We start from the raw sequence: 21,137 nt of genomic DNA on the forward strand, positions 1-21,137 counted from the left end.
GTGGACAAAGTTCAAAACCATCGTAAAATATGCGTTAGATGAGTATGTGCCAAGCAAGATCGTAAGAGATGGAAAAGAGCCACCGTGGTACAACAACCGAGTTAGAAAACTGCTGCGGAAGCAAAGGGAACTTCACAGAAAACATAAATATAGCCAAAGCCTTGCAGACAAACAAAAAGTACGCGAAGCGAAATGTAGTGTGAGGGGGGCTATGCGAGAGGCGTTCAATGAACTCGAAAGTAAAGTTCTATATACTAACTTGACAGAAAATCCTAAGGAATTTTGGTCTTATGTCAAAGCGGTAGGTGGATTAAAACAAAATGACCAGACACTCTGTGACCAAAATGGTACTGAAACAGAGGATGACAGACTATAGACCGAAATACTAAATGTCTTTTTCCAAAGCTGTTTCACAGAGGAAGACTGCACTGTAGTTCCTTCTCTAGACTGTCGCACAGATGACAAAATGTTAGATACCGAAATAGACGACAGAGGGATAGAGAAACAATTAAAATCGCTAAAAAGAGGAAAGGCTGCTGGACCTGATGGGATACCAGTTCGATTTTACACAGAGTACGCGAAGGAACGTGCCCCCCTTCTTGCGGCGGTGTACCGTAGGTCTCTAGAAGAGCGTAGCGTTCCAAAGGATTGAAAAAGGGCACAGGTCATTCGCGTTTTCAAGAAGGGACGTCGAACAGATGTGCAGAACTATAGACCTATATCTCTAACGTCGATCAGTTGTGAAATTTGGAACACGTATTATGTTCGAGTATAATAACTTTTCTGGAGACTAGATATCTACTCTGTAGGAATCAGCATGGGTTTCGAAAAAGACGATCGTGTGAAACCCAGTTCGGGCTATTCGTCCACGAGACTCAGAGGGCCATAGACACGGGTTCCCAGGTAGATGCAGTGTGGACTTCCGAAAGGCGTTCAATAGAGTTCCCCACAGTCGTTTAATGAACAAAGTAACAGCATATGGACTATCAGACCAATTGTGTGACTGGATTGAAGAGTTCTTAGATAACAGAACGCAGGACGTCATTCTCAATGGAGAGAAGTGTTCCGAAGTAAGAGTGATTTCAGGTGTGCCGCAGGGGAGTGTCGTAGTACCGTTACTATTCACAATATACATAAATGACCTTGTGGATAACATCGGAAGTTCACTGAGGCTTTTTGCGGATGATGCTGTGGTATATTGAGAGGTTGTAACAATGGAAAATTGTACTGAAATGCAGGAGGATCTTGCAGCGAATTGACGCATGGTGCAGGGAATGGCAATTGAATCGCAATGTAGACAAGTGTAACGTTCTGCGAATACATAGAAGGAAAGATCCCTTAACATTTAGCTACAATATAGCAGCTCAGCAACTGGAAGGAGTTAATTACATAAATTATCTGTGAGTACGCATTAGGATTGATTTAAAAAGGAATGATCATATAAAGTTGATCGTCGGTAAAGCAGATGCCAGACTGAGATTCATTGGAAGAATCCTAAGGAAATGCAATCCGAAAACACTGCTTGAATACTGCTCAGCAGTGTGGGACCCGTACCAGATAGTGTTGAAAGAAGAGATAGAGAAGATCGCACGGAGAGCAGCGAGCTTCGTTACAGGATCATTTAGTAATCGCGAAAGCGTTACGGATATGATAGATAAACTCCAGTGAAAGACTCTGTAGGAGAGACGCTCAGTAGCTCGGTACGAGCTATTGTTAAAGTTTCGAGAACATACCTTCACCGAGGAGTCAAGCAGTATATTGCTCCCTCCTACGTATATTTCGCGAAGAGACCATGAGGAAAAAATCAGAGAGATTAGAGCCCACACAGAGACATACCGACAATCTTTCTTTCCACGAACAATACGAGACTGGAATAGAAGGGAGAACCGATAGAGATACTCAAGGTACCCTCCGCCACACACCGTCAGGTGGCTTGCGGAGTATGGATGTAGATGCAGATGTAGATGTAGATCTGACAAGAACCTTTCTTTCCACTATTAGTTTACATGGAAGAAGTTGCTGATTTATGAGACAGGTAAGGTACATAAATTGGTCATCAAAGAGAATTGAATTAGAGAGAGTTAATCTGCTTCGTAGGATGTGTACTTATTGGATGAAACATTCGAGGATGCTTTAGGCGATAGTGGATTTGAAGACCTTATTAAATACCGAAATTTCCTGCCAAGGTATGAGCTGAAACTGGAAAAGTAGGAATGTGGAAGTTTTCTACAGCCTATGATAGCAGTCTGCATAAATGAACAGGTGGTGTATGGTTGTAAGGATTTACTAGGAAGGAAATGGTGAATTAGTCAGCTTTCTAAGGCGAGTGAGTTCTATTACACGTTTGCATTCCCGGAACAAAACGTTGAGAATTTTTACTTCTCTAGCAGGGTCTTAACATACATGACACAACCTAGTAGCTTGTATCACTTGTCCACTTTTGTTATACGTACAGTGCCTAACAAAAAATGTGTGTGTACCCAGCAGACATGGTCGGATGTCAATGTAACTTCGCTACACATACGCACCATTGGCAGGTATGTATATGATTATTGTTGCATTCTCTGTAACAGGTAGAATGGACATCAGACTTCATTAGTATCGTTCGTGTTCAGTATTTTTACCCGTGCTGGTGGGGTATTTAAGGGGCTTGAACAGCATCAGATGTCAGTGACAGCTGGGAAGGACACAGAGATGTCACGTACCCACGTGAGGCAGCGTTATCACCATCTGAAAGGGATTGGAAGCTTCGTTGTCATTCCGCATTTCGCTGGCTGTTTGTATGGTGCAATAGCCAAATTTGGTGAGCACTCTTACGTGATAGTTGCTCAACAATGCACTGCGTAGAATGTGAAGGTAGGCACACTTGTCGTCAAGGTTCCGGTCAGCTACGTCTTACCGCCACAAGGGAGGTTCGCCGTATTGTCCACCAAGCACATTGTAACCCGTTCATATCTGCACTTGCCATCTGAGAAAAGGTACTGGACTTCCTGCAACAGTTTGTGTCATCCCTTCATCATTGGATGAAAAGTAGCATCAGCCGAACTAACAAAACAACCTCTCTTACGCATAGTGGTATTAACACCTCAAGACAAACGACAACACTTGCAGCTGTGTCGTGACTGGGTAGGAGTTACTGCTGATGAGTGGCGTCTTGTTGTGTACTGTGTTCAGACTACGCGCCTGCAACTCTCGCTTCCCGCGAAGCAGACCAGTACAGTGGGCCCCGGACCGAGTAGGGGTCAGCCTGGCCGGTCGTCCCGGAAATACAGACGCTTCCCAGAGACCACCAGGAGGCGTCCACCTCGCCGCAAGAGGTCGCTACAGCCGCAGACCTCTTTCCTTCCGCTCGACACGTGACTGCAAATAGAGCCAGCCATATCCACGAGCCAAGCAGTAAGCAGTATTTAGGCTGGCGCAGGAGCCTGGAGAGGGCGAGTGCCGCCTGTATATCCCCCCCCCCCCAAATTCTATAACATCCTTGAGCGTCATGCACTCCGCCTCGCCTTCCGTATACGCCTCCCGTCCCCCACGTGGATCCTCTATGACCTCACTCCTTTCCCCCATCCACTCCTGTTCCTCGAACACATCCATATACTCTACACCTCCCGCCGCCTTGATCCCCCTCACCCTCTGGTTGCTCCTCTCCTCTCCGGTCCCCACCCCCTGCCACGCCTTCACTGTTGTGTCCCCCCTACCCGCCATCTCTACACCCTTCATCTCCTTTCCCAAGGTGGCTTCCATCAACTCTCCCTCCCAGATGATGCCCTCTCTCCCTCCATCTATCCCTCCTATCAACTCTGATCCCCACCCCCGTCCTTTCCTCCGTCCTCTCCCTGGGCTCCCTCTCCCCCCCCTACCATCTTGTTTTCTCCCCAACACACCTCTCCCTACCTCCCTCTTCCCCCCCAAGTCCTTTTGTATTCTCCTCCTCCGCCTTCCCCACTCCCTGTCGCGTCTGCCCAGCACCCCCCACCCCTCTTATGGGTCCTCATCCTCCATCGGCTCCTTTCCCGCCTCCCCCCCCCCCCCTTTGCTGTCCCTCTCCTCCTTCCCCCTTTTTTTATTTTTCCATCATCTGTCCAGATTCCCCCTCCCCCCCCCCCCACTTGCTCTCGGCTGTGGTATGTCACATTTGCCAACTTTTTGGTGCAGTGTTGTTCGTCTTTCTCGTGTTGCGAACAGAAACCATGCTGTCGCTAGGTGTGAATTTTATATCTTTTGCGAACAGAAACCAGACTGTCGCCATGTTTTTTCAATTGTCTGTCTATTGTTTTACCTGTCGGCTTCGTATGTATTTTATCATCCCTCTGTTCTTTGTTTTACTCTTTAAGTCTCCGATTTTATCGCCTGTTTTTATTATTTATTCTCTTTATCTTTTTAACAAAGTCTGTAGGCCGAAGAGCGGCATACTAAGCTGATGCCAGCCCGCCCCCTTCGGAGGGGGAGTTGAAATTCAATAAAGAAAAAAAAAAACCTGGAGAGGCAGTTCATGCCGAGCGAGCCCACTGGTGTCATCGTAGCCGCCGCCTCCTCATCCACCGCCGCCAGCGTACCGGAGCCATCTTCGCAGGGCCTCTACTCGTCCTCGGACTCAGTTGACGGCAACGTGGACTTCGCGCCGCTCTTCACGAGACGCCCGGGGCTTGGTTTGGTGAAGTTGTATGGTTACTACAGAAAGTTTATGTTTGGAAGAACCTCTGATTTAGTTATTGGTAGGCTTGCAGGATCAGTCCTACCTCACAAATATTGTTTTGTAAATTTTGAAGAAAGACTTTAGTTTAAATAAAAACGCTATAACTCACACTCTGAGGTTTTCCTATCCTCGGATGGCGGATATATTATTGTGTTTAGCGACGAATCATGGTTCTGCACCGCCCTGAATGACGGCGGGTATGGTGTCGATCTAGTTACTGGTCCCATTCTTCCAATGTTTCGGACAGACACACCAGTACTAGTACTGGCGTCGTGGTTTACGAAATCATCGGGTTTGATACCAGGTCACGGCTGGTCGTGAGTGAGGGAGCTCTGACAGGACTATAATACGCCTCGGGCAATCTGCATCCTCTCTATGAATTGTTTGCATGTTGTTGAAGTACTCCCGTGACCGGCAAGATCCCCAGATCTGTCCTCGAAGGCCGGCCGCTGTGGCCGTGTGGTTCTAGGTGCGTCAGTCCGGAACCCAGCGACTGCTACGGTCGCAGGTTCGAATGCTGCCTCGGGCATGGATGTGTGTGATGTCCTTAGATTAGTTAGGTTTAAGTAGTTCTAAGTTCTAGGGGTTTGATTTCTGCCGAGTATTAACCGAGTGAAAGCTGCTTATTCTTGAAGATAAACTAATATTAGTAACAAGAAACGACTACAAGGAATATATAAATTGAGAGGCCAATGTCAAAATACCCAGACTCGTGAACAGAGGTCGACAAGAGGTTCGTGAACTCACACGACTTATTGCCCGAACTGCCCGTTTCTGAGCCAAAAATATCCTTTTACAATGGGACGAGTTACCCCAAAATATAATACTATACGACATAAGCGAATGAAAATAAGCAAAGTAGACTAATTTTAGTGTCGAACGATCACTCACTTCTGATACCGTTAGAATAGTAAAAATGGCAAGATTAAGTCTTTGAACAAGATCCTGAAAGTGGGCTTTCCACGACAGCTTACTATCTATCTGAACACCTAATAATTTGAACTGATCAGTTTCACTAATCATATGCCCGTTCTGTGAAATTAAAACGTCAGTTTTGTTGAATTGTGTGTTAGAAACGGTAAAAACTGAGTCTTACTGTGACTTAGCGTTAGTTTATTTTCTACAAGCCATGAACTTAGGTCATGTACTGCACTATTTGAAACCGAGCCAATGTTGCACTCAACATCCTTTACTGCCAAGTGGCCCCCAACACTGATCCCTGAGACACCCCCCACTTGACAGTACCCCACTCAGACCCCACATCACAGCCGTTACCAACACTGTGAATAACGACCGCTTGCTGCCTGTTGCTAAAGTAAGAGGTGAACCAATTGTGAGCTACTCCCCGTATTCCGTAATGGTCCAACTTCTGGAGCAATATTTTCTGATCAACACAATCAAATGCCATAGTTAACTCAAAAACTATGCGAAGTGTTCGAAACGTTTTGTTTAGCCCAAACATTACCTCACAGAGAGAAGAGAGTATAGCATTTTCAGTTGTTAAACGACTTCTAAAACCGACTTGTACATTTGATAGCAAATCGTGTGATATAAAATGATCTATTATCCTTACATACATAACCTTTTCAGTAACTTTTGCAAACACTGATGGCATAGAAATAGGTCTAAAATTATCTACATTATCCCTTTCTCGCTTTTTATAATGAGTCTTTCAAAAAAAATGGCTCTGAGCACTATGGGACTTAATATCTGTGGTCATCAGTCCCCTAGAACTTAGAACTACTTAAACCTAACTAACCTAAGGACATCACACACATCCATGCCCGAGGCAGGATTCGAACCTGCGACCGTAGCAGTTGCGCGGTTCCGGACTGCGCGCCTAGAACCGCTAGACCACCGCGGCCGGCAATGAGGCTTTACTGCTGTTTATCTGTAAAGGAGACCGCTTATAAAACACTAATACGACCTATTCTTGAGTACTGCTCGAGCGTTTGGGATTCCTATCAGGTCGGATTGAGGGAGGACATAGAAGCAATTCAGAGGCAGGCTGCTAGATTTGTTACTGGTAGGTTTGATCATCAAGCGAATGTTACGGAAATGCTTCAGGAACTCGGGTGGGAGTCTCTGGAGGAAAGGAGGCGTTCTCTTCGTGAATCGCTACTGAGGAAATTTAGAGAACCAGCATTTGAGGCTGACTACAGTACAATTTTACTGCCGCCAACTTATATTTCGCGGAATGACCACAAAGATAAGATAAGAGAGATTAGAGCTCGTACAGAGGCCTATAGGCAGTCATTTTTCCCTCGTTCTGTTTGGGAGGGGACTGGGAGAGAAGATGCTAGTTGTGGTACAAGGTACGCTCCGCCACGCACCGTATGGTGGATTGCGGAGTATGTAGGTAGATGTAGATGTAGATGGAGAGTACTTTAATCGCTCAGGAACTGACCATTCCTAAAGGAAAAATTACAAATATGGCTAAATACAGGGCTTACATGTGCAGCACAATACTTTAATATTCTGCGGGACACTCCATCATAACCATGAGAGTCCTTAGTCTTCAGTGATTTAATTATTGACTCAATCTCCCTCTTGTCTGTACGACAGAGGAGTATTTCAGACATCAATCTCGTAAGGGCATCTGCCAAGAAAGTTATATGATTTGCTGTAAAACTAAATTTTAATTTAATTCACCAGCAATGCTCAGAAACTGACTGTTAAATACTGTACAAATATCTGATTTATCAGTAACAGAAATATTTTTACTGCGAACTGACTTTATATCGTCAACCTTGTGCTGCTGACCAGACACTTCTTTCACAACTGACCGTATGGTTTTAATTTTATCCTGTGAATTAGCTATTCTATTTGCATACCACATACTCTTCGCCTTCCTAATAACATTTTTAAGCATCTTACAATACTGTTTGTAATGGGCTACTGTAGCTTGATTGTGACCACTTCTAACATTCTGATATAATTTCCGCTTTGTTCTACATGACATCCTTATCCCACTAGTCAGCCACCCGGGCTGCCCATTACTTCTAATACCCGTTTAGAATGTTCTAATGGAAAGCAGCTCTCAAAGAGCATGATAAATGTGTTAAGGAAAGAATTGTATTTACCATCTATGTCATCGGCAATATAAACATCCTGTCGCTCTTGTTCCTTGACAAAGTTTAAAAAACACTCTATTGCTGTTGGATTAACTTTCCTACATAGTTTGTAATGAAATCTGGCATTGGTTTGAGTAAAAAAGCCTTTTAGTGTTAAAATTTGTGCATCATGGTCTGAAAGGCCATTCACATTTTTACTAACAGAATGCCCACCTAGTAATGAAGAATGAATAAAAATATTGTCTATGGCTGTGCTACTGTTCCCCTGGACACTAGTTGGAAAATATGAATTTAGGAGGTCTACCAACATATACAAAATTTATATTGAAGTCACAACATATAACTAGTTTCTGGTACTTCCTACAAAGTGAATCATGGACCCTCTCTAGCTTGAGCAGAAACGCTCTGAAGTCGGAGTTAGGGGACCTATAAACAACAACAATTAGAGTCGGCCGGTGTGGCCTAGCGGTTCTAGGCGCTTCAGTCTGGAACCGCGTGACCGCTACGGTCGCAGGTTCGAATCCTGCCTCGGGCATGGATGTGTGTGATGTCCTTAGGTTAGTTAGGTTTAAGTAGTTCTAAGTTCTAGGGGACTGATGACCTCAGATGTTAAGTCCCATAGTGCTCAGAGCCATTTGAACCATTTGAACATCCTCGGAAGATGAGCCCCTAGTTAGTGGGACTTCCTTTAAGCAGGTATACCTATCATCTAACTTCAATCTAAAAAAAGGTACAGCTCTAACACCAACTATTACAGGAACTTTTCCATGAGTGACACCACCCCCCCCACTACACTGTCACCTATAAGCTAAGCCAGCCTCCCCTTCCCATACGTATTGAGGTGCAGGCCATGCCAAGTGAAACCCGATCTGTTATCAGCGCCCTCCCCCGCCCCACGTTAACGCGCCTAACAGCCGCATTAAGGTGAGGCCGATCATGACACTGAAATATGTTTGCTGTCAGTCTTTAGATCTTTCATAAGCTCGGTGTACCTTGTTTCGAAGTTTCAGCCTATTTGCCCTATCTAATGGGCCTGATGTGGATTGCACGTGAATTGCTGTATTAATGGATTACTGAATTTGTCTGAGGTTCTTTTGTGTGATCTTAGCCTTTGTTGAACTATGTTGCTTGTTCTGAATATTATTGGGCTCCATTGATTTCTCTATACCAGGGGTCTCCAAACTACGGCCCGCGGGACGAAACCGGCCCGCGAGGGCCGGCAAACCCGCCCGCGTTAGCTGGCCGGACATCCCCGGTATCCGGTCCGCCAAAAATTTGAGATGGTACCTATACTGGCAACAATTGAGTTTCGAGGACTATCGCGACCAATACACCGCGACATTGGCTCTGGTACTCGCTACAAGACTACATAACTTAACTTATTGTTGCGCCGCTTGAAAGAACAATGCGTTGACATTCTCTACCTCAGTTACGTCTTGCAGTAATAGTGCTGCTAACAATGATTTTGAGATTTCGTTAACTTTGCAGGACGCTTTCGTAAAGAATGTGGAGTGACATACTTTTTTTTCGGTGAAATTCGCCAGAATAAAGTACGCCAGAATTTCGGTCAGGTACGTCCACCAATCAAAATTATGTAATTAAATAAAAATCGTAGTTCGTTTCATTGCTAGCTATCCCCACAACTTTAGATTTTTGCGACTTCATCTTTCCTTTAGCCCTACATTACGGTGATCATGGAGTGCTAGGGTGCATTAATCCCACTAGGTAGATCTTGGCCCTTATGACTTCGTGGAGGAGTCAATGTGGCCCGCGGACTAAATAGTTTGGAGACCCCTGCTCTATGCGTTTCAATTCTATGTGCTGTTTTATTATTGTATGTTAGTGGGTACCACCTGCTTCTTTTCCCTGATGTAGTGTGGCCTGCTGTGTGTGGTTTGTTTGTTCTGCCTCTGTGTTTCCAGACCCTTTGGTTATGCTCATGAGTGGGTGGCCACAATCACTATCTATCGGTTTTACCATGTTGTTAAGCTTGTGTATGGTGTGTGTTTTGTATTCATTTTCAATAGCCATTGCGAAGTGGATTTTGGGTGTACTGTGTTGGTGTTACTGTGTAGTTCTTGAAGAAATTGAATTTCCTCAACAACAAAGTAAAAATGAAAGATAATGATAGTGGCCACCCACTCGCGAGCACAACCAATAAGTGTGAAAACACAGAGGCAGAACACACAGATAACACAGCAGACAACACCACATCAGGAAAAAAAACAGATGGTACACACTAAGGAGCGGATACAGGTATCAAGTTTAAACTTATACTTAAGTCCACGTTCCCTTGGCGCTGTAAATAATATAAGATTCTACGTCTGTGCAATCAAACGACATGGCCATTGATGTCACATAATCGTGTTTAGATCTCTTGCCAGTATTGATATGGATAACAGGCAAAAATCGTAGAAATTCTAAATTCCCAAGATGAACGAACTATCTACATAATATAATTAATTTGCAGGAACCTATGGTGTGCGAATTCTACTCTCACTTATTCAGATTTGTATGGCTTCAATCACCTTTTGCTCAGTCAAATTTCCATAAGACATTTTTATTCCATGGCGGGGCGGAAAACAATCGATAGGTCAGCAAACAGAGTCTCCAGTTCATAGTTTTGTTGGGGTCCAAACAGCGAACCCTTAAGGTAGTCAGTTCGGGAAAGTTGTCGAAATATCATGCACAGAGGTGAAAACTCAGTTACAAACTACGAAACTTCTAAGTTATCAGTACCCCTTAGAATGACTGAAGTTAAAGACACCAAATTAAATGATATTTATGTACCACCAAGGGCTGCTGATAAACTAAATATTTATTTGCAACCAATTCGATAGTCACCAGAAAAGGTGAAAATAGAACAGCAGCCTATATGGAACCACTCTTCCTGCGGTGGGAATAAAAATAAAGTACTAAAATATTTGATTAAAATATATTTACAAGACTTCCTGGCAGACTGAAACTTTGTGCCGGGTCAGGAAGCGAAACTGGGAGCTTTTTCTTTGGCGGGAAAGTGGTCTGCCGACTGAGCTATCCAAACATGACTGACGACCTGCCTTCACATCTGTAATCCCACCACCATCTCATGCCCTTCCTTCCAAAGGTCATAGAAGTTCCTGCATACCTTGCGGCATTATTATATAATTATGTTATGCTATGTTAAGCGAACCGGGGATCTAGAAACGACGGAGAGGCTCCGTCCCCGCCGCAGCCGCAGCGGTCCGCAACCCCACAACGACTACCGCAGTCCACTTCACCCCTCCGCCGTCCCACATCGAACCCAGGGTTATTGTGCAGTTCGGCCCCCGGTGGAACCCCCAGGGAACGTCTCACACCAGACGAGTGTAACCCATATGTTTGCGTGGTAGAGTAATAGTGGTGTACGCGTACGTGGAGAACATGTTTGCGCAGCAATCGCCGACATTGTGTAGCTGAGGCGGAATAAGTGGAACCAGCCCGCATTTGCCGAGGAAGATGAAAAACCGCCTAAAAACCATCCACAAACTGACCGGCTCACCGGACCTCGACACAAATCCGTCGGGCGGATTCGTGCCGGGGACCGGCACTTCTTCCCGCCCGGAAACGCACGGCCAACCGGGCGGGCCTTATAATTATACAATTGAGTAATTTTAGTAACAGATATTGTACGACTATTACTCAGTAGTACAAATGCAGTCTATACTTGACTACAGTAACGCCGAATGTTTTTTCTTTTTATCATTTCATTTTCATTGACGCCACCGTAACAGTGATACCACACAGTGCTGAAACAATTTTTGTTGCATGACGGTGATTGTCTCTACTGGTTTTGGTACCGAATAAAGATCAATTAGCAGCTCCTCTTTGTGATACATAACTACGACTTTCTGTAAAAAGTTACAAGGTGTAGGGTACCACCTGGCCGAAATACACATACGGAAAAAAAGTATACCCTTTTATAGGTTCCCAGTTCACTCAAGAATTATAGTTGCAACAGTGCATGTAGAGTACCTGAAATGATTACATTTACAGATCAATAGCACAAGTGGTTCTGAGGTAGCAAGTACCTATCTATGCTGAAAAACCAGTGTTATTACGTGTTGTAGCCTCCACGGGCGGGGAGGGGGCAATGGAGGCGCTGACTCTGGCACCCAGTCGTTACAGACGGCTAATACTCTCCTGCCATACGTTATTCCATGTCTGTTCGAGCTATTCACGTAGTTCTGTAGGAGATGTTGTTTGACGAGTAACGCGAGTCACCTCTCGTTCCATTAAGCCCCACATGGGCTGCTTTAGAGACAAGCCTGGAGATTGTGGTGGACAGGGAAGTTGCTGCGCATCTTGCAGAACAAGTTGAGATTCACAACCAGTGTGTGGGCGAAGATTATCTTGCTGGGACAACACATCACCTTTCTGTTGCAAGAACGGCAAAATAACAGGTCTAACAACATTCTGCAGGTACCGAGCACTGGTTAGCGTCCCCTCCAGGAAAACCTAAGGTGAACGAGAGTTGTATCTTACCACACCCCAGACCATAAGACCTATGATAGAGCCACTGTGTCTTGGACGGATGCACTCTACGAGACAGCGCTCACAAGGTCTACGTCGTACATGCAAACGACCATCATTTACGTGCAGAGAGAATCTACTTTCATCGCTAAAGACTACGGTGCGCCATTCCATCTTACAAGTGATCCTCTGACTGCGCCAGTCGAGCTGAGCACGTCGATGCTGTGACGTGAGTGGAATACGGGCAAGAGGTGTGCGTGCCCATTGTCCCACTGATAATAACCGGCTCGCAACAGTCCGTGTTGAGACGGCTGGGCTCACTAGTCGTCTTATGCGTGCTGTGGTAGCTGTACGAACTGCTGATCATTTAGCGGCCGTTTGCCGGCCGCTGTGGCCGAGCGGTTCTAGGAGCTTCAGTCCGGAACCGCACTGCTGCTACTGTCGCATGTTAGAATCCTGCCTCGGGCATGGATGTGTGTGATGTCCTTAGGTTAGTTAGGTTTAAGTAGTTCTAAGTCTAGGGGACTGATGACGTCAGATGTTAAATCCCATAGTGCTTAGAGCCATTTTTAGCGGCCGTTTGTGCTTCGTGGACATCCAGAAACTCGTCTACCGGTGTGAGGATGTTCACGTTACCCCGTGGCATGGTTGCCTGGTTGCTTCACACATTTCCACCACACTGAGTCTCCTGGCTGTGAGTGTTCACTATTAAAGGGTAGACACAGATGGTGTTCTACTAGCTGCCCTACTACGCTCTCTTAGCGGACGACGTCGAAACTATTATCAGTACATTTAGTGTTCCCCTAGTGGCATATACCATCATCGGATCAAAATCGACGTCGTCTGTCGATGTGTACTAACTTTTCTTTTCAGCAGTGTGTATTCAAACATAGGAGTATAGAACAGGATCTGTCATTTCTGCATTGAACATACAGTACCAATACATTCTCTGAGTGACTAGGTAAGCGACATAGTATTTACAGCTACTTGTGGTTCTAATAGTAATAGTCTTCAAATGGCTCTGAGCACTGTGAGACTTAAATCTGAGGTCATGTCCCCTAGACTTATAACTACTTAAACCTAACTAACCATAAGGACATCACACACATCCATGGCCGAGGCAGGATTCGAACCTGTGACCGTAGCAGCAGCGCGGTTCCGGACTGAAGTGCCTAGAACCACTCAGCCACAACGGCCGGCAATAGTTTTCAGAAGGATAGTTATTACAACGAGCAACAATACAGAAAATATAGCTACGTACTATTAGCGATGCCTCCTCTGAGCTCTGTATGAAAGGAATGAAATTCCACTTCAGAAGTATATCTCAGGGGGACGAGGGTCTGGGTAAGGGAAATGGCAGCAACATTATGTCTCCAGAGTAGGTACTAAAACATACTCTGTGGTACTCATGTCAGAAGATCAGTTGTCCATTCTATTTTCTGTTAAAGAAATTTGGAAACGAAACGAGTGCAGTGTATTCAAAAGTTGTGTTACATTACAAAATAATCACCAATTGCACGAAGATACGTCATAACCATAAAAATATAGCAGTTTCTTGTGCAATCACATCCCCACAGAAAGAGACATGGAGCAAAAATAATTAAGCAGAACACTAGCTGCTCAGTGTCTTATTTACACAAACAATTTCTACTAGCGACTAAACATAACAAGTTCGCTTTAAGCACTGAAACTCTCTTAGAGAAGTAATAGCTGCAACTTACACTCAAAGTTGATAGCAACAGTAAATGGAAGTGGGAGGTACACACTACGTACAAACTTCTGTGAAAAGTTAATCCGTAACCACATGAATTAATTAATAGCTGCTACCCTCCATTTATCACGTGCAGTTTGTAAGTAACATGGGATTCCAGTCTCGTAGTCATAGTAGCTCGTTCTGAGCTGCGGTATTTGAGCCTAAATGTCTTCATATGTTGCTGTGTGCACGGATAATGATTCCATGCTCTACCAGTTTTCAGTACACGCTGTAGATACAGTCAAGCATACTAGTACGGTAGGTTTGTACGTTATTAAACGCTTCAAAAACGACTGCTCTTGTGAAATACCAATTCGACACACGCCACACGTTTATTAATTTATCATGAGTTTATTTCGTTTTAATACAAACGTTTTTACATAATGTGGATGACGAAGGCCATTGCTATGGCGTAAAAGATTACCTTATTTCGTTGCGCGGCGTGAAAGACGCTTCTCGTAGGCGGTTTCCAGTCTGATATAAATGCAGAGCAGGGCTTAACAACTTGCAAATTTTGAGCGTGAGCACTCGCGCCTGCTCACACTCCTACTCGCGAGCAGAGCAACTGCGGCGTGGTGGCGAGCGTGGGTGATGCGCGCGCACCGTTCGGCCGCGAAAACAGGGGAGAAGCGCCAGTTCTGAAATTTGGGTGGGTCAGCTTTGATAGAGGTGCCATCTAACGGCAGCAACGGGGAGTCGGCCGTGTGTAACAACGTTAACGTCTTCGCATCTCAATTCTATGTGCGAGGTATATTACCTTTTTAGACAGAACGATAGATACGCAAAATGGCAGCTGGAGAAAGGCAATGAAGTTGTTTTTCATAAATTAGCGTCCATGAAAGATGTTGTTGTTAACAAAGATTTCATCGTCACTCACATATTTTAAAATCCTTGAAGGAAGAATTTGAGCAACGTTTTCAAGGTCTGACGGTATTAGAAAGTGATTTTGATTTGTTATTCTCTCCATATTCAGCGAATTCTGAAGAGAATTGAAATTATTGAAGTGCATTGTGATAGAGAGTACAAAGACAATTTCCAGTACAAGAAAAACATCTTGGAACTTTATAAACACATCCCTCGGGATAGACTTCACCATTTCCACAAAAGAGGCGGCAACAGTAGTATCAGTGTTTGTTTACACTTATGTTTATGAACAATTTTTCTCCGCAATGAAATTCATAAGACGCGCCCGAGAAACTCGCTGTCTGGTCGTAAGGTAATTAATCTGCACGCGTCGTCTACAGTGCACAAGAATATTTACTCCGAACATAAAAGTGACTGTACAGAGGAAAAAATGCAAGAGAACCGACGGTCGCACTCTTTAATGGCTTCATTTATGTGTAACAACTCACAAAGTGAATTAAGGAAAAAGTAGAACAGTACGTTAATAAAACTATGTGGCACGTGAACATATTTGTTTATTTGTCCCCCACTCGACTCTCCCCCCTGCTCCACCCTGTGCTCCTCGCTCGTGCCCTGCTGCTCGCAGCTTGCTTCGCGGGCAGGTTCGTTGTGAATCTCTGATGTAGATCATTCTGACAGCTACACCACAGACGGACTGGTGCAACAATCATTTACGGAGATGGATCTGAACCATTCGTAGGTCGCACTGTTCACAGTATTCTTACTGTGTTTGTCTGTGTGTTTTTGATACACTGTGTGTGTGTGTGTGTGTGTGTGTGTGTGTGTGTGTGTGTGTGTGTGTAGTACATGGAGAGCAGTTCAAATGGTTCAAATGGCTCTGAGCACTATGCGGCTTAACTTCTGAGGTCATCAGTCACCTAGAACTTAGAACTAATTAAACCTAACTAACCTAAGGACATCACACACATCCACGCCCGAGGCAGGATTCGAACGTGCGACCGTAGCGATCGCTCGGCTCGAGACTGTAGTGCCTAGAACCGCACGGCCACTCCGGCCGGCATGGAGAACAGTGTTTTCGCTACAATTTTCTAGGGTAACCGTGCGTCTTACTACGCCGCTTCCGTGATTCGTGCAGGCGAGCCGGCTATTGATCGAATCTGCCCGACGTATTACCGACGAAGGCCGATTTGCCGGCCAGTCTGGATGTTGTTTTCAGGTGGTTTGCCACATCGAGCTAGGTGAAAACTGGGCTGGTATCCAGGTCCAGCCTCAGTTACATGATTCTACGACACGTTGGAAACCTTCTCACACCTTCACATCGGCTGATAGCACTAGAAACAGACAGATGGCGTACACAAATTCCGTCCCGAGGGAAAAGAGATGGCGAGAAGAGGGGCAACCGACCACCCTCTAGCCTGACACTGCCGAAGCAAGGTGACAAACCTCGTGAAGATATGAGATAAAGCCGGGAAAAGAAAGGCTAAGTCTTCCTCAGAAACGTTTCTATTCGTGTTACGTGCACAGCATTGACGCGCGATTTAGAAATCAGCTTCTGGGAAACGACAAAAACTGATATTCATTCTAAATTCGTAAGGCATGTTACTCCACAATACAGATGCTACAATGCTACTTTAAACAGCTAATTCCCTACTGCCCTTAAACCTGCACCAGAATCATGGTTTGACATGTTAGGAAACACCATTCAAAATGCAATAGAAAGGTAGCCTTCGTGGTAAGCAATAATCCTCACTGAAATTGCAGTTATCAAATTTGTAGATGTAAGGTGAATAGCTTCTTGCCTGGGTGTTAGGCAGTCCACAGCACAATCATTCACTGTGTACAGACGTCCCGTCTAATTTAGGTGTCCTAAGGTTTCAGATTATTAGCATACAATTCATAGGTCAATACGTGAAAAAAATACTGTACGCCCAAATTACTGTTTGTTGACCACCCCTGGTTAGACACTGCGCATAATGTATTGTAGTCAGTTTATGTTTACTCACATTGAAGCGCCTGAGAAATTGCTGATACACTGCACACTGCGTATCCAGCAAAAGAACACAGTTTACAAAAGGACAAGTAGACCGACAGTGCCTAGAAAGGAGTGAAGGTACTTCTTTCCTGGACAGCCTGCCTATTTAAGTGTATTGCTAGTAGTATCAAGGTCAAATTAGCGAGCTCAAGGGTTCTAGAACAGTCTACATTTTCCGAAACAAGCAACATTCAAGAGACAAGGCGCCTTCAGAGTCACACTGTACCTGTTAGGCGCACATATACCCTTATACCGTACAGTAATCAAGTACATAAATTTCGTTATGCTAACTAGGGCAGACAGCTTGCTACACGTCAGTCTGGACTTTCCTAATGATGCTTCCCTGACATCCATCTGTGAAAGTACCTTACAATGTGAAACTGCATATACACAATTACATGTGATATATACCTAACGTTGCTCCCGCACACTGTAGTCTCACATCAAGGCACTACATGAATCTACTGCACACAGGCCGATGGACTGGTTGAGATACGCCATTAGCTAGAAAGTACACTCCTGGAAATGGAAAAAAGAACACATTGACACCGGTGTGTCAGACCCACCATACTTGCTCCGGACACTGCGAGAGGGCTGTACAAGCAATGATCACACGCACGGCACAGCGGACACACCAGGAACCGCGGTGTTGGCCGTCGAATGGCGCTAACTGCGCAGCATTTGTGCACCGCCGCCGTCAGTGTCAGCCAGTTTGCCGTGGCATACGGAGCTCCATCGCAGTCTTTAACACTGGTAGCATGCCGCGACAGCGTGGACGTGAACCGTATATGCAGTTGATGGACTTTGAGCGAGGGCGTATAGTGGGCATGCGGGAGGCCGGGTGGACGTACCGCCGAATTGCTCAACACGTGGGGCGTGAGGTCTCCACAGTACATCGATGTTGTCGCCAGTGGTCGGCGGAAGGTGCACGTGCCCGTCGACCTGGGACCGGACCGCAGCGACGCACGGATGCACGCCAAGACCGTAGGATCCTACGCTGTGCCGTAGGGGACCGCACCGCCACTTCCCAGCAAATTAGGGACACTGTTGCTCCTGGGGTATCGGCGAGGACCATTCGCAACCGTCTCCATGAAGCTGGGCTACGGTCCCGCACACCGTTAGGCCGTCTTCCGCTCACGCCCCAACATCGTGCAGCCCGCCTCCAGTGGTGTCGCGACAGGCGTGAATGGAGGGACGAATGGAGACGTGTCGTCTTCAGCAATGAGAGTCGCTTCTGCCTTGGTGCCAATGATGGTCGTATGCGTGTTTGGCGCCGTGCAGGTGAGCGCCACAATCAGGACTGCATACGACCGAGGCACACAGGGCCAACACCCGGCATCATGGTGTGGGGAGCGATCTCGTACACTGGCCGTACACCACTGGTGATCGTCGAGGGGACACTGAATAGTGCACGGTACATCCAAACCGTCATCGAACCCATCGTTCTACCATTCCTAGACCGGCAAGGGAACTTGTTGTTCCAACAGGACAATGCACGTCCGCATGTATCCCGTGCCACCCAACGTGCTCTAGAAGGTGTAAGTCAACTACCCTGGCCAGCAAGATCTCCGGATCTGTCCCCCATTGAGCATGTTCGGGACTGGATGAAGCGTCGTCTCACGCGGTCTGCACGTCCAGCACGAACGCTGGTCCAACTGAGGCGCCAGGTGGAAATGGCATGGCAAGCCATTCCACAGGACTACATCCAGCATCTCTACGATCGTCTCCATGGGGAAATAGCAGCCTGCATTGCTGCGAAAGGTGGATATACACTGTACTAGTGCCGACATTGTGCATGCTCTGTTGCCTGTGTCTATGTGCCTGTGGTTCTGTCAGTGTGATCATGTAATGTATCTGACCCCAGGAATGTGTCAATAAAGTTTCCCCTTCCTGGGACAATGAATTCACGGTGTTCTTATTTCAATTTCCAGGAGTGTATTTGTATGAAGAGTAGCCTTGTACAGAAGTGAAACGTGGACCACAAATAGTGCAGGCAAGCTGAAAATATCTGTCGAAATGTGTTGCTACAGAGGAATGCTGAAGATTAGGTAGGTAGACCGGATTACTAATGAAGTGCTACTGAATCGCAATAGGAAGACAAGAAATTTGTGGCACATCTTGATTAAAAGGAGGAATCGGTTGATAGGACATATCCTGGAGCAAGAAGGAATCATCAGTCCGATAACGGAGTTAATTGTGGGGAGGGGGCTAACATTCTATAGGCAGGGGAAAGCTTGACTACCGCAAGCAGGCTATAATGGATGTAGACTGCAAAGGGTACGCAGCAAACAGAGTGACACAGAATAGACTAACGGAAAAAGTTGCAGCAAACCAGTCTGAATACCACAATAACAAAAAGAAGAGCCTAATTATCTGTATCTGTGACAAGGTATTTACCTAGCTGTAATCTGACTAGGTCTCCAGCGCCTTAAGTGATACCTGTTGCATAACTTTCATTTCACTTGACAGTACGACAGTACTGCGAGCTACCTACCTCACAGGCAACAACCAGTTCGTCTTACAGCTAAAAAGTTATATTTACAGGGTGGTCGGAAACAATTTGAAAAACTTGTAAGAATGTTGCAGGGTAGGTTGTACTGTAAAACAATTGTTAAGAAAAAAATTCGATGCATTCCGCCGTTTCAATTATAATAAGCATTGGGGTTAGCGAATCAGGCCGTTGCGAGGGCAATTTCGAGCAGCCCGCCCGGTATAATTAGTGTCAGTTGATCTCACTGCGTAGATCAGGGCCTCTCACTCACGGAAAATCTCGCACGTGGAAAGCGAGATACAGAGAGTGTTTGCAAGGTGCATCGGTTGAACTCGGTTTAATTTGACTCAACTCGCCTCGCATGTTAAAGCCGCCCTAGTATGCTGCTGAGTACGTTGATAGACTGTTCATGCAACAGTGAAATATACATTTATTAGAATAATGGAACAACCTGCTCCGAAAAAGCAAAGGTTCCTGAAAGTCTATTTAAACCATAAGGACAACATTTTATTTGTTTGTTAATCGTGACGAAAAATCCAAATGTCTAATCTGCGGTACAGTAATTACGTGTGTAAAAAAATCGTCTGTTGAAAGACACGACAACCAACTGTATTCAGAAAAGTATGGTGAAGTCATAAGGCATGCCAGAGAGGTTTATACGAGTACTTCAGTATGTTTATTTTGGTTAAAGGCCCTGCGAAACGAACTGAAGTTGGTTTATATTCCTTTGAAATGTGCACTCGTTTTCGTTCTCACTTTTTTTCTCTAATTTAGGGCGAAGAAGATGAAATGTGCTCCGCATGGTTTCTTGAAACTAGTTATAAAGTTGCTCTCTGTTTAGCAAGACCTTGGAAGACGTTTATGGAAGAACCATTAATAAAGAATGTTTTGTTGCGCGCACTATGTACAATAAATCCCCTTTTAGCTTCCGCCAAAAGCAGAATACCAATTTCCATTATGACAATTTCTGAGCATTGGCATTGCTGGCAGTTCGCATGAACAGTTGGCAGCCAACACTGAAAACCTTCTAAGTACTCCATCGCACTTGATGTGTCCAAGGGTATCTACGACACGACTAAGTTAGCCTTTCTTTTGCGTGGCGTAAACGACGACCTACAAGTAACGGAAGAGTTCCTGAATACAGATTTCAGAGTACCTGACGGCTCAACACAAAATATTGGCCTTAAGTACAGATAGTGTTGAGGAGCAGTGGACAAAGTTTAAAACCATTGAACAATATGCGTTAGATGAGTATGTGCCAAGCAAGATCGTAAGAGATGGAAAAGAGCCACCGTGGTACAACAACCGAGTTAGAAAACTGTTTCGGAAGCAAAGGGAACTTCACAGCAAACATAAATTTAGCCAAAGCCTTGCAGACAAACAAAAATTACTCGAAGCGAAATGTAGTGTGAGGAGGGCTATGCGAGAAGCGTTCAATGAATTCGAAAGTAAAGTTCTATGTACTGACTTGGCAGAAAATCCAAAGAAATTTTGGTCTGATGTCAAAGTGGTAGGTGGATCAAAACAAATTGTCCAGACACTCTGTGACCAAAATGGTACTGAAAGAGAGGATGACAGACTAAAGGCCGAAATACTAATTGTCTTTCTCCTAAGCTGTTTCACAGAGGAAGACTGCACTGTAGTTCCTTCTCTAGATTGTCGCACAGATGACAAAATGGTAGATATCGAAATAGACGACGAAGGGATAGAGAAACAATTAAAAACGCTCAAAAGAG

Source organism: Schistocerca serialis, chromosome 3 (genome assembly GCF_023864345.2).
Source record: "Schistocerca serialis cubense isolate TAMUIC-IGC-003099 chromosome 3, iqSchSeri2.2, whole genome shotgun sequence".
Lineage (NCBI taxonomy): Eukaryota > Metazoa > Arthropoda > Insecta > Orthoptera > Acrididae > Schistocerca > Schistocerca serialis.